The 13,993-nt window shown below is 37.8% G+C and overlaps 1 long non-coding RNA gene across 1 annotated transcript in view; it reads right to left on the bottom strand.

Moving 5' to 3' along the window:
• Window positions 1-2,416: 2,416 nt before the first annotated feature.
• The window catches only part of LOC125321988, a 46,803-nt gene continuing 35,226 nt past the window's right edge, over window positions 2,417-13,993 (bottom strand). Inside the window, exon 4 of the long non-coding RNA XR_007201798.1 lies at window positions 2,417-5,737. This is a non-coding gene — a long non-coding RNA (uncharacterized LOC125321988). The remainder of the gene's footprint in view (window positions 5,738-13,993) is intronic.

The raw sequence follows: 13,993 nt of genomic DNA, 5'->3' as shown, positions 1-13,993 counted from the left end.
TTTTCTCCCTGCTGCAGAACAGGAAATCCTGAGCAAGACAATAATTAAATCAGATGAACCCTTCACTGCTGAAACCGTGAAGTGCTGTGTGGAGGCTAGTCTAGCTGTTTTCTATTCTAATGGTTTAGAACAGTCACCTTGTACTTTGGGAACTAAATGATGTATGGAGTTTTTATTTGCCTAGTCCATGTCTTCTCTCCAGCCACTGCCTATTGCAGACTGGAAATCCGTCAGCTTTTCCACTTCTAAGATAATGTATAAATAACCCAAGGTTTATAGACACAGTTGTTTTAGTAAAAGTTCTGTCACCTGTCTCTACATTGAATAATGATGCTTTGGCTTAGAGAAACTCTGAGCTTTGTGTTTTTGTTCCTTCTTTCTCCCTGGAGTGAATATTAGTAGTTGTACAGCATTTAGAGAGCTCGGCTGAAGTACTGCAAATGAATGTTAATTGTTTTGTGTGGTAATGGGAAAAGAATGAATAAAACCATGCTCAAAAAAGAAATACTCCTCACCTGATCTACTAACGTTTGAATATTTTCACAAAAATTATTGTGGAATGATTCTGAGTATTAAAAAGAGGGCAGTACATTTCATCTGAATAAAGGAGAAGTTGTCTTTCATTTTCCATGAAGCTATAATCATAGTCAGCAGCTCAAAATATGAATAAAAGGCAAACCTTTTTTGTTAGCTTTCAATATATGAATGTCTACTGGATTGATAGCATTAGTGTTTCCCCTGTTGATTACATGCAGGATGCCACTCTGTTGTGCTGTGTAGTCTTAGTAAAATCATTTTAGATATTTTGAACTTAATTTTCCATATTTAATTAATTTTTGACATTAGCACAAAATTCACTGCTAAAGTTTCAAATATTTTAAGCAAACATTTAGCAATGGCATGTGAATACTAAAAAAACTTACAGGTAAAAATCCCAAATATAAGCACCTTTTTACAGTTATTATTTTAAAAAAGTTCAAAGAGGAGGGAAAAAAAGTGAGTGATATTTAAATACACTAGCAACCATCTTTCTTCATTAATCATCCCACTGACCACAGTGGCTGAATGAAGGCAAAGGTTTAGTTCTCTTCTACTGATATTAAATTGGGGTATGCAAGCAATAAGGAATCATCAGTTACTGAAGTGCCCAAAAACAGGGTGCTCCAGCTGAACAGCACCTCCTAGGGAGGCAAAGGGACGCACACCTGGAGAGAAAGAGGAGAGATTAATTGTACACCTGGTCACTGTATTGAAACTCGTGAATACCCAGACCAGCTTAGACACTGGGCTGTTTGCTGCTTTCTTCCTTTAGAGCAGATACATCAGCTGTGGTAACCTGCAAGATGGCTTCCCCTCTGCTTCTGCATAGGAGTTAGTCTTGTTGAAGTCCAACATTTCCAACAAAAACTCCAACCAAACCAAAAAAAAAAAATTCTGCGTAACATCTGAAAGGAAAGATTTCTGAAAAAAAAAATTTACTACAGCGATTAGCCAAAGGGCTGGGGAGAGTGTGCTGGTAGATTTGAAATGAGAATTATTGGATGACATTCGCATGGCTTTCTTGAAAATAAAGAGCAGATTAAGCATCTCTATCAGAGAAGCATTACAACCTAAGTGGAGATAATACCGTGAAAAACTGCTCATAGATATAAGTGCTGCTTTAGCTGTTGCTCTCTTCTTTTTCTTTTAAGGGGTTATGTAATGTAATACACAACTTTATTCAGGATGAAATGTTGTGTCATGCTCATATATGACTTAGAGACACAATCCCTTTCAGGAAAACCTTGTCAGCAACTAGTGAAGTTCCCTGCATTGAAGTACATATAATTGCATTAAAAGGGAAAACAGAGATCCAGCTTACAAAGGAAATTTTCTGACCTGATGACTGTCCAAGCAAAAATTGATGAGGGAGCAGGTTGCTCTGGAAATGAGCATGTCCTCACAATGACTGCCAGTTGGTGAATTGCTCACAGGAAGTTTTAACATGGGAGAGGCTGGCAGCTGGTCATCAGCGGGCAAAGGATGGCTTCAGGAGGAGGAGGCACATGGCACCACATCACCTCAAGGGTACAGCACACCAGAGGCCATTAGCCACTTCTACTCTTGTCACAATAGAGATGGCAAGCCAGCAGGCATAAAATGTCCTCTTCTCACACAACACCATTTCTAGTGGTGGTGGTGATGGTTTGACTGCTGGCAATGAAGCACTCCTGACTTCATCACTGGCCTCAGAAACCCCTTGATAAATGGCACTGCAAAATCCAGTTCCCTTTCACATCAGTCAGGATTTACCTTGGCAAGATTTGGATCCTTGGTGTGCTTTCATTATCAACCTTATTGGCATAGCAGTGGAAAAAGAGAACAACAGGAAGCAGAGCAACCATGCATAAAGCAAGCACAACAAAATGCAGTTGAAAGAGATTGAGGTGAATTTTCCACCTATTTCCAGTTTCTTTTCTCTTTTTCTCAGTGCTAACTAGGACAGAAATGTTCAGTTTGATAAAATTTCCAACATGAAAATGCACACACCCTTAGGATTCTTAATAGGGCTGAGTGGACATTAACACAAGTGAAGAAAAAATTGTAAGTTGTTCTTGTACCTGATGTGCCTTAAAATCTCAGGGAAACAATTTAAAATGCACACATAAAAGAAACCACAGTAATTTATTTTTAAATCTTTATTTTTAAGTGAGCTTCTAAAACAAGTCAGGACAACCTCACCCTGGTAATGTCACAGATGCCCTGCATCATGTACCCAGCTAGATCATATCTATTTGATTTGAAGCATGGGCAAAGGAAGCTCCTATCTGCTCACCTGTTACCATGGAGCAGCTGTAACCAAGTCCTTTACAGCTTCTACTGCAAAGCCTGAGATTTCCAGCACTTAAGTTCTTATTCTGTGCTTTTATGGGGACAATACCACAAACTGCAAAACACAACCTTATTTCTGGATTGCTAACAAGAGCTTCCAGATTCTAGAAGAGTGAACAAGATTAACTAGGTGATCAAGTCGAAGTGGGAGTATGGGAGGGTAAAATGAACACAGGAAAAATATGGGTGGAAACACCAGGAAAGAGAAGTGTCTGATTCCCTACCAGGTTCAAAATCCAAGTGTAATTTCAACAACAGCAAAACCAGGCATTCTTCATTCTCATTCTTGCAGATGTGCCAGAAGGTAACAAGGTGTCTATACAGGACAACCCTTGGAGGAATCCTGAAGTACTGGCTACAGACAGAGCCAGGCTTTCAAGACGCATTGGCAATGCATTCTATTGTTAGTAACTCAAGCAATGCTGCTTCCCAGCATTGTAATCAAAGGGCTATTCTTTTATCTCAACATAAAAAAAAAAAAAGAGCTAGTCTTTCCTTATAAGATCTCCCTAGTTTTGAGCATCAAAAAGTCACTTTATTTCTACTGCTCTCAAATAAAACTCAAACTCAACATTGTCAATTTAATTTTGTCAAAGTGGTAATTGAGCCCAAGATAGGCTGTTTAATACTTCAATGGAGATCCATATTGCAGCACTGGGTATTGCAGAAGTTGTTTCCAAACTGTGGGCAATAATCAGAGTACTAAAAATAAATGGAGAGATGGACTTCTAATGCTCCAGGACTGCTGCACTGATGGCAAATGGGAATTAAAAAAGTAATCCTCTTTCTCATTTCATTGGAACTGGAAGTGAGATAATGCATCTGGCCTGTAGATTAATGAGAAATAGGGCAACGAAAATGCTGAATTCATTTTGGGACTTACAGATAGCTAAATAAATTTCTAAATTAGTTAGTTTACCACAAAATGGAATCTCTCACTTTAGTGAAATGGAACACAAGGGAAGAAATTTATCTGGGAGGAAATTCAGTGTAAGCTCTTGAACTCAGTAAAAGCTTCTGGAAAAAAATAGTTGAAACTAACTTCTAAAGCTACTAGTTTAAAATACATTAAAAAAAAAAATATATGTCTGCTTTGTTTCCCAAAAAGTGCAGAGCATAACAGGCCAAATTCATGTTGGTAACTGGCTCACACCATGGATTAATATGGTTATGTTAAATTGGTTATGTTGCCAACTTAAATGAGATGATCCACACAGCCAAGGCTCTGAACCAGTAGCTTGACAAAAAAACGAAAATAAAATTTTCTTTAGAAATTTTAACCCTGAACTAATATAGAGTCATAATACAAACTTTCTGGTAAGAGTGCTAGTACCCATCTATTTTGTATGGTAATTCCAAAAAAGATTATTTTGTTTATAGGATATCAGCCTAACTGCATTTTTGACCAAGTATCATCCCAGAAAAATCATTGCTGTACCTTGAAGCTCTGTGTGGCAGTTTTCCTCCCTATACATCAGCTCCAGTAATGCAGGTCACATAAGGCTGAATGCTGATGTCAGATGTCTGGGCAGGCGTGTTGTTTTCCTTTTCAGCCTTGAGTAATACCTGTGCATTTTGATTGCCCTCGATGGATTTGCTCACATCTAGCACTCCTCCAGGAGCTGGGCTGCAGGAAACAATCTGCTGATGAGGTGTGAGCAGGGCTACATTCCAGATTACTCACTTTTACTGCCTCGATAAATTGTGCTGCCTGGAGCTAAGTGATAATTACAAACCCATCCTACTTAACCACATATATTACATAGATGAGCTAAACATGGAACCAAACCCACTGAATAAGAAGGGGTCATTTTCATACAAGGCCTTATTATGACCTAGCCTTACTTAAAACAATAGAAGTGACAGGAAAAGCATTATACACTGTTATTAAGATTTTCAGACAAGCAGAAGTAGCTGGTATGTCCTGATGATCTGATTCATGAAATGGACCATTTAAGTCTATAAAGTCTAACAAATGTGTAGAACTATAACTTCTCCTTTTTTATCTGTTCACTTTTATTGTAAGTGAACAGTTCAGGCTGAGCATTTCATGGTGATTCTACATTGCAGTTCTCAGGTGGCTAAAGTCTAAAAATCTTCGGACATATGGTTTAGGTATGTTATATATAAAGCTACAGCACCCAAAGAAAGGCAGTCTTGATTGTTACAGTAATGGAATGCAGGATAACAGTAATTTAATGTGAGAATTTTTCCCAGTTCACTAAATAACAATAACAAAATAATATTCTCTGTAAAGAGCAGTGGTTTCCCTGTTATCTTACAAGGTTTTTAATATGTCTGCTTTATTTTTATGCTTTCCTTCATGCTGTTTTCAGAATTCTATATAAACATCAGGGCAATGTAAAACAGCGTATCATTCTTAACCTTCAATTTCAGAGGAAGATGGAGATTTCATGTCATGGCCACTATAAAATGATGATTCATTGAAATTCAATCATATGTATGTTGTAATACTGATTTTTTTTTATAGCTTTCTTCAGGCGTCTGCTAGAAGATTTATAGCGTGTGCTATACTATTTTCCAGTCCTTCAACGTTCTAATGTTAAAAACTTTCTGACCTTTAAAAAGCCAAATTTGAGGAGCTTATCGACACTTTGTCATTTCAGCTCATCATTGTTCCCATACTCATCACTATTCTTCTTCTGGAAATACCTACACAAGTGTGAAAATGGTAGCCAAGGTTATTTTACTTCTGAATCTCCTTCTCACATATATTTATAACTCTTCCAGAACGTCAGGGAATTTTCTTCACACTATACTGTTGTTCCTTTCTTCTCCCTCAGGTGCTCCACACATTCATATATCTTGATGTAGGCTGGGAAGTCCAGGAGGTGCAGTCAGTCCCCTATTGTACAGAAAGCAAAACCAGAATGTGCAGATAACAATCTGAAATGTGCACACACTTCTCTCAGGGAGCCTTGCTTATAGCCTGCCAGATTATATGCTGCTATTGCACTCCAATTAACGTGATTGCTGATAGCACAGGTACAGCTTGGTAAAAATGTCTGTTGCAGCCAAATGCTTGATGATTTAACATGAAGTTAAGAAGTGTGCTCATCTCAGAAGAAGAAAACAAAACAAATCAAATCAGTGTGATGTTCAAGCTAGCCATTCCTCATCTTTAGTATCCCCTGAGCAACAATCTAAAGCAGACAGACAAATGTAGGCAACATCATATCATATTCTCCCTAACAAAATGGTCTCTCAAAGGGCAACTCCTTACAGCTGAGTCACGGGGTCAAATCTCATTGAGCTATGGATTGCATATTACCTATGACCTCTGATTAAGGCTGGTGATTTAGATATAAATAAACCACAAAACTTTTTAGTTTTAGTTACACTTAAGGGCAGCTGCTTTCCTCACGCTATTTCACTTGATAAACAGACCCACCAAAATCAAACTTATATATGCACACAAGTGCATGTTATTAGTAGAGTTTCATTCTTACTTACAGCCTTTGCACAGGCGATAGGCTTGCTGGGTAGAGTATCCTTGAGCCATCTTATGGTCGTTTTTATATTTTATAATTTCTGCTGCTATCATCAGTTAGGCGTATGACACAAGAGCTCCTTTCTAATTAGTCTTCTCTGATCTGCCTGATGATATTTGTTTCAGTCAATGGCTTTCTTTAAAATTGCTATGGTGTAACATCACTCATGTTAACTTACACATGACTGTTTAAACTTCCATTTATTAACAATTTATTATTTACACACTGAGATATAACAAAGCTGGCATCTTTAGTTAGGCTGCATGTTGTTTAAGCAGCTGTACTGCAGTCACTTGAAACTTGATAAACATAAGAAAATTTTGGATTATGTAGCTTTGAAGGTGTGTTTTGGGGGCAATGAGGAAGCTCCCATACCTCCTCATGGGATAGAGCTCCCTAACTCTATAAACTGCTGTGTGAGTGATTTTGCAGCAGCCTTATGGGCACTTTATTACCACAGCAATTTTTTCACTTCACTCAACCTGCTGTACGTGCTGACTGCATCATCCTGGCAGAAACAATCCCAGGTAGCTTAAGGCATCTAAGTGATTCAACAGCAGTAACAATTCAGTGTGCTATGGAGCAGAGCGGTTCTTGTCCTTATCCTCTGAGAGGGAGCAAAACCACAGCCAATTACAAAGCCCCCTTTTGTCCACTTGTCTATGGCATCTTCAATGGCCAGAGAGGGGATGAGGAAAGACTGCAGGTCACACACAGTGGGGAAAGTCCAGTGCTACACTACAGCTGAAAATCCTCTATCAAGAAGGATTTCCTTGGACTATGGAGTCCTACAGATATATCACTCAGAGGTTAGTAGAGCCTCATGAGGCCTGGAGTTTGGGATCCATCAGTGTCTTCTGCTTAAAAGGTTGTGGCAAAAGTGGTGACTTGCTAGAAGCATGGAGTTCACTACAGTGCACAGATGCTGGTTTCTCGCTATTCTTTTCCTTCTAATTCGTTATCATTTCACATCACCTTACTGCGTTAGTATCCAGCTACTTCTCTTTATGTTATATAAGCTTGTAAGGCAAATTCTCAGATCTTAAGTCATCTGCAACTGTGTTGAATTGCTTCTGTCATCCATAAGCTTTTAAATAATTCATGCCTTTCTGCATTTAGCTACATCCTTTCTCCACCTCATACAGCATCATTTTCACCTTTTTTGTCTGACTTAGAGTAATATAATGCAGGACATTTAAAATAATTTACATTGATTTATTTTCTTCAGCAATATATTCTTTCTGCTTCAACAGGCAGCAGAAGTGTTTCTTTTGTTATTGAAGCAGAACTTGCCTTTGGCACTGTTATGAACAACTGAAGAAAAAGCTTTTTTTGTCCTTGTTCTTTTTTACTCCTTGCCCTCAACAGTTATATTAAAAGACTGCAGATAGATATCAATTCAGTGTCTACATGTTTCTGAATAAGCAGAGTGAAAGAGGACAAAAAGGCATATTTATCAGCTTCTTTTTGCAGAAGGCAAAGAGGGAGTTGTCTTTGTTTTAAGAAGAATAAGGATTTTCTCAAAGGTTATCCTTTCCTTTTGTCACTGCTGATAGCACAATGAACATGGTGGTTTCTACCCTGGAGAGCCACATATAGCTGATAAATACAGTCAGATGACAGGAAAAACTACATTTAGGGGCCATTACTGATCTGGGAGATTTCCATGCAATTCCCTGATTATCCACCTGTTTCCTCATCTATGATCCTGAGAAAATCACTATGCCCTGACCCCCAAGGGGGTTTTAGGACAAAGAAATGCTATGAATGTAGCAGCATCTTAACTTGGAGCTTGCTTTAGGAAAGGGGGTTAAGCAGCCCATGTGAAATATCCAACTTGTCCATAGTGCCTTCCTGCATATATGTTGGGGCTCAACACCTTGATCCATAGTAGTCGTGGAAGTAAGGCTTAAACCTCCCACTCATGAAGCTGAGAAGAGGAGCCTGTCTGAAAGACTCCATTTTGGCAGTACTCCTAATGCAGTTCTGGGCAGACATCAAATGGCAAAAAGAAACTTAGTTCAATCCTCTCATCTTCCTCACGTACATAACAACCTTTAACCTTTATATGCTTTCTCCAGCCCATAACTTTGCTTAATTCTGTTTCTTCTTGCTGTCTTTGTCCAGTAACAATTTTGCCAATGCATTCCAACTGATATCAAAGTGAAAAATTCTTTTGTTTGAAAACAAGCCATTAAAATGCAGTAGATCTGTAATTTCTTAAGGCAAAATTCTCTTTAGCAGACAGAGGTCTTAAAGGTGACCTACAAAGCAAAAGATCCATTTTCCATTCTTTAATGCTGCTGAATAAAGAGCATTCAAGACTTTATTTTTCAAAGTAATAAGACTGGTTTTTTATCCATTGTTTTCCTTTTGGGTTAGAAATGCTAGATCCTCATTTTGTTCTCTGGGCTGCAGTAAACCTTGGCATCTTGTGAAGCCAAATAAAAGCTTCACAGCCCCACTGTTTACTGGCTGGCTAGCTCACCCAGGGACATGCCTTTATTTCAATGCATCAATTCTTTAGTTAGTAGTACCAACTATGATTCCTTTCAGGCAGAATTTGATAAGAACCCAGACCTACCACATGGGTAAAAGAGATTCAATTTCTTAAAGTTGCAGAGAAAGTGCTGGACCCCCATTTAAATCCTGCTTGTGAAAGCTCCAGGTGACTGAATGAAGCTTTACTGGAATGAGCCCAGGAGCTGCTTTTGAGTCACTGTTGTCAGCTCTGCCCAAATTCTTCAATGTTCAGAAAGACATTCTTTTTTGCTTGTGTCTTGGGTACAGTAATCAAACCTAAATAACGATTAGCTATTATTTTCTTGCTGTTAATGGGATTCAGACACTCTCTCCTCTGCTGATTTCAAAACATGTACCCCTGGGTGAAAATCACAATGCTGGCAAACGCACTAGTGCAACTCTCTTGAAAATAAATATCCATAAACAGATTGAAAAATCATGAACGTGTTTTTGATGTCAGTGTGTTCTTAGTAAATAAGAATATTCAAATATGAGATTTAGCATTAAATAAATCAGTCATCCTAACAGACAAGGGGGTTTTTTTTAATCTTAATGATTTGTCTTCTGCTGGCAATGTAGAAATCACAGCCATATAGATAAAGAGGGAGTAGCCTATGCAGATAAATCTCTCTAAACTGAGTGCTTCATAATAGCACTAAACACAACTAAAATTGTGGGCTGCATGTTTTCTCCAACACATTTGAATTCTCTGTGTACATGACAAATTTGAAGTGGACGATTAGATAACTTAAAGGTTTGACAGCAAAGAAAATGAAATGTTCCTCCCAGGATTTTTACAGGCAGTATAACACACAGGTCTCAGCAGCAAGCTCACAAGTGAAAGAGGTCCTCGAGGTCGTATGCTTCAGTGAGATAAAGTACTGTTCCTTCTGGTGCTGCAGATGTAATCACATAAAAGTTTAATCCTTTTGCTTGATTTTTCAAATGACTAAAGACTGAACTTTAGCATTTCATGATATTGCAAAAACGTGAATGTGCCTTAAATTAATTTCCTTTCCCTGTTAGTGAAGAAAGGTTAGGACCTGTACACCCTAAAGTACTACATCAGATTATTTTAAAACAGAAGAAAAAGCTCATTTGTGAGTGAAAAACTACCTGCCTGCTCAAGAGTTAGAAGATTCAACTATCTTAAACTGATATTTAATGCTGGAGCTGTCAAAAATTCATCATGTGCTTTGAAGTCAGTTTCAGTGTCCACATTGATCCCACCACCCAAACCACAAACTCCTGTGCCCTCTTGAGATATAAAAATCAGAGAACTGCCTATGCTACTTAACAGACAGAAGACACCCTTTGGAGAGGTGCTAACACTAATCCAACTCCATCCTAGAAGGACAGTGTTTTTACATTTTTTAATCTCAACCTGTAAATTTTCCAGGCCATGTACCAAGTTGTGATTCAAAGGCTGAGCTGCAAAAAAAGGTAAGAATCTCACCATAACATTTATGGAGCATGGAGAGTTTTATTGTTCTTAGGAGAGCTATTTTTCTCAACAAAAACTGATATATTTCATGGAGAAAGAAAATTGACAAACACTGCCAGCAATATATATGTTAGGATATATTATATTCTATGGTGGATTTCCTTCAGGAACACATATGCCCAAATTAATGCAATATTGAGAAACAATTCATCAAGGATATGGAAACACATCTGTTCCTTTGGATGGAGTAACAGTGACCTTTCTGTCTTGACTGGGTAGCATTAGAATTATGTTAATTGCAAAAACTGCCTAATTTCATATAAATTCCTAATAATTTAAGAATTTATTCCTGTAGATTTTCAAAACCTTTCACAAAAAATAAATCCTTAAGCTTATAATTTCATGATAAGCATGTATTAGCATGTATTTTCCTTTCCTTCATTGTGCTTATATGACTAGGATTTTGTGAACTTAAATGTTTTTTCCCTTGTTATTCTAAGAAAAACATCCATTTAGAAAAGCAAGTGTCAACACAAGGCTTGAATTGTTTTCTCTAAATTAAATTCTTCAGAATTTTAGCTCTCTTAGAGTACTTTCTTATCAGGATGTTTACATATCTGATAAATTTTATACTCTCAAGTAAACCAGTGATAACTGCAAGTACAATACTAGCAGTTTATTTAAAGTACATCTTTTGCTTTTATTATTTAGCAATACATGAAAGCAGTGAATCTGAAAATGTACTAACCCTACATTAATCAAATAATGTAATTCCTAACATCTTTTTAATGCTTTCAGTTTTCACAAAAAGTAACACAAAGAGAGAACAAACTACATTGCCCATATCAGTATCTGTACATATCATCTAAAGAATACTGGTAAATAGTGCAGTTCAAAAAATATTTGTAATAATTTAGCAAACAGATTTAACACATTGATATCCTACTTGTCATTATCCATCATTCCAAATATAGAAAATACTAAATAAAATTAAACAAAACAAAAAACCAACCAACCAAAAAAAAAAAAAAGAGTGAAGTAGCCATCAAACCCAAGCTGTAACGAAACCAAAAGACTGGCAGTGTGTTTTGATGTTTTAGGCAATTGCAGCTCCCTGGATTGTATAAGGCATGAGGGCTGCAAGCCAAGCAGCTTCAACCACCTGTGAAAAGCAGTAATCTCCCTGGAAGCTCGGTCTTGAATTTCTTGCTATTAAAATAGAAATTAATTTCCCCTGTTTCCTGTTTCTCTCACCTGAGGTACTGTCTATTGGCTGTAGAACAAAATCAACTAAAAATCCAAGACAAGGGTGGAGGAATGGAGGTTTCCCCCTCTCAGTACACTTACCCCACTTTGTAGAGGTTTCCTACACAAAAATTATTCCTTTCTCAGCATTTATCAACACTAAGGTTGGTCTATTTGGCTGTCATTTGAATTGGTTCAAACTATTTAGAAAGCACTTTTTGTCAGTTAGTACATTTATTTTGCTGGTGAATCGATTCTTCTCTCTTTCATCAGCTCCACATTTTCTTCCCGTCCTTCTCCTGTCCCCAAGCATTTCACACAAGCATGGTGTGCCAAATTTCTGTGTTCTGATTGGGCTCATAAACTGCCCAAGAAAGTCAGTGGGATCCAAAAAAATATCAACACAGCAATTAAGTTGTTGTTTTATGGTCTTCAGCACAGGCTGTGTTTCCATAAAAAGCAAAAAAAAAACCATGCAGCACAGAAGGGAACATATAAAGAACAAGAACAGTAGCAGCAGATGTTTTTGTTTTAGATCACTGTAAATAAAAGGAACATTCTACTGACTTGCCAGATTACTTTTGTAATTTCAGTACTTACCAAACTTAATGCCATAAAAATAACTTAAACCATTAGTTCAATTGAACAATTTGTTTACACACAACAACATTTATCATTACCACATTGTATTTCTCAAATAAAATTGTTAATACCTACTGCAAAATCCTTTTTTCCCATAACTGCTTCTCCAGAAGATGTGGCTGTTCCCAGTTTATATGGTCTGCTTTAGAATATAGGTGACTGGGGTGTTGTAACTGAGGATGAGAGCAATTAAGTGATGCTTGCTGGCTTCTTTCTATGTACAGGTGTCACAAGGCAAAGACATCACAACAGGCATTAGCTGTCCACTGGCTCTCAGCCTTGGCAGAGGCTGTGTACTGGTAGCTTGGTTTACAGCCTCTCCCTGGCGGAGCAGGACAGAATTGCTCATGACCAAACCCATGGCAGCTGATGCATTATGAGGGTACATCAAAAGCAGATCTGTTGCTTTGCTGGGCAGATAAACTACACAGAAACTCTTGGAGAGAGGCAGTGATTTTCCAGTCCTAGTCAAGCCCTGGAGAGATCAGCTTTCTAGGAACTAGGGGATGCATGAGACAGCAACCCCATGTCAGCAGACGATACACCCCACCAAGATGCAAACTGTTGCTTTCCATCAGCAAAGCAAGGTTTTCTTCAAGACAGGGAGAGAGTAGAGAAAGATGCCAGTCAAGGCTGCATAACCAAAGTTCTTAGGAGACCCACAGTCCATGAGGCACTTTTGACTCTAATCATTCATTTCACCACATTGCTGGAGAGATGCACAAGAACATTTTGCATCTTTTGTCCCTTGCACTGTTGTTATTTCCTGATCCAGTGTTAGAGTCCATTATATTTAAGGCTGACATCAACTATATGGACAATAGTCATTCATGAAAACAAGAATCACTTCAAGTTATACATTTAATATGAACCAATGTCACAAACCAAAACATTTTTCAATAAAATCTGTTATAAATATAAATAAGATGCAATTGAATTCATAGGTTTGTGTAAAAGATCTACACAAGAAAAAGAATCAGTTAATTTGCAAGAATAACAATATGAAATATGACAGGAATAAGCTGAAAGACAGCCATTAGCTTCCAGAAAAAGGTAGCTTTCCCATCAGAATGCTGTCCTGGGTCAGTAAGACAGCATGAGATTTCTCTCTGAGCTGTGTTAATTTGCTGTGAACGAAAGCTTAGCCTCAACTAATATGCACACACTTCAAACAGATAGGTCAGTAGCAAGGCCAGATGCACCAGCTGGTTTTAAAAAGCCAAAGTTTGTACTATCAAGCTGCAGGGCAGATTCCCAGCAGGACACATATCAGACCATAACACCACGAAAAAGAAAACTTCTAGCTTTTTTCTGTTAAATTAAAGGTGGAGGCAGAAAGGTTTCTATTATTAAGTTATTTTTCTCTAGTTCTCTGAGTGCCAATGAGTTCAATAAACTTCAAGAGAGACAAGACAGGAAATACACTACAGATCAGATTTTCAGCAGGAGAAGTCAGTATTACCCTTTTTAACTACGTGATTCTGCTGGTTTATACCAGGATCACATCTGAGTTTGAGCAAAGGTAAAAACCCTTGAAATTCTCAATTAGAATAGCCTGTGAGGCTCTTTCCTCACCACCTACTCCTATTTGGTTTTCTTTCTTTCACCACAAAGCTAAATTTTAGATTTGAAGTCAACCATGGCTTAAAATCGGTTGCTAAAGCAGTGCTCTGCCCTGAGGCACTACTCTGCCCTCTCCTTGCAGGTAGAGCTCTCTAGATAGTGGAAGAGGAAGGGCTTTTTCAAACTTTGTCAC

The sequence above is a fragment of the Corvus hawaiiensis genome, chromosome 1 (assembly GCF_020740725.1).
Source record: "Corvus hawaiiensis isolate bCorHaw1 chromosome 1, bCorHaw1.pri.cur, whole genome shotgun sequence".
NCBI lineage: Eukaryota > Metazoa > Chordata > Aves > Passeriformes > Corvidae > Corvus > Corvus hawaiiensis.
Note: the sequence above shows the minus strand (reverse complement) of the source record. Positions and strands in the feature narration are given on the sequence as shown.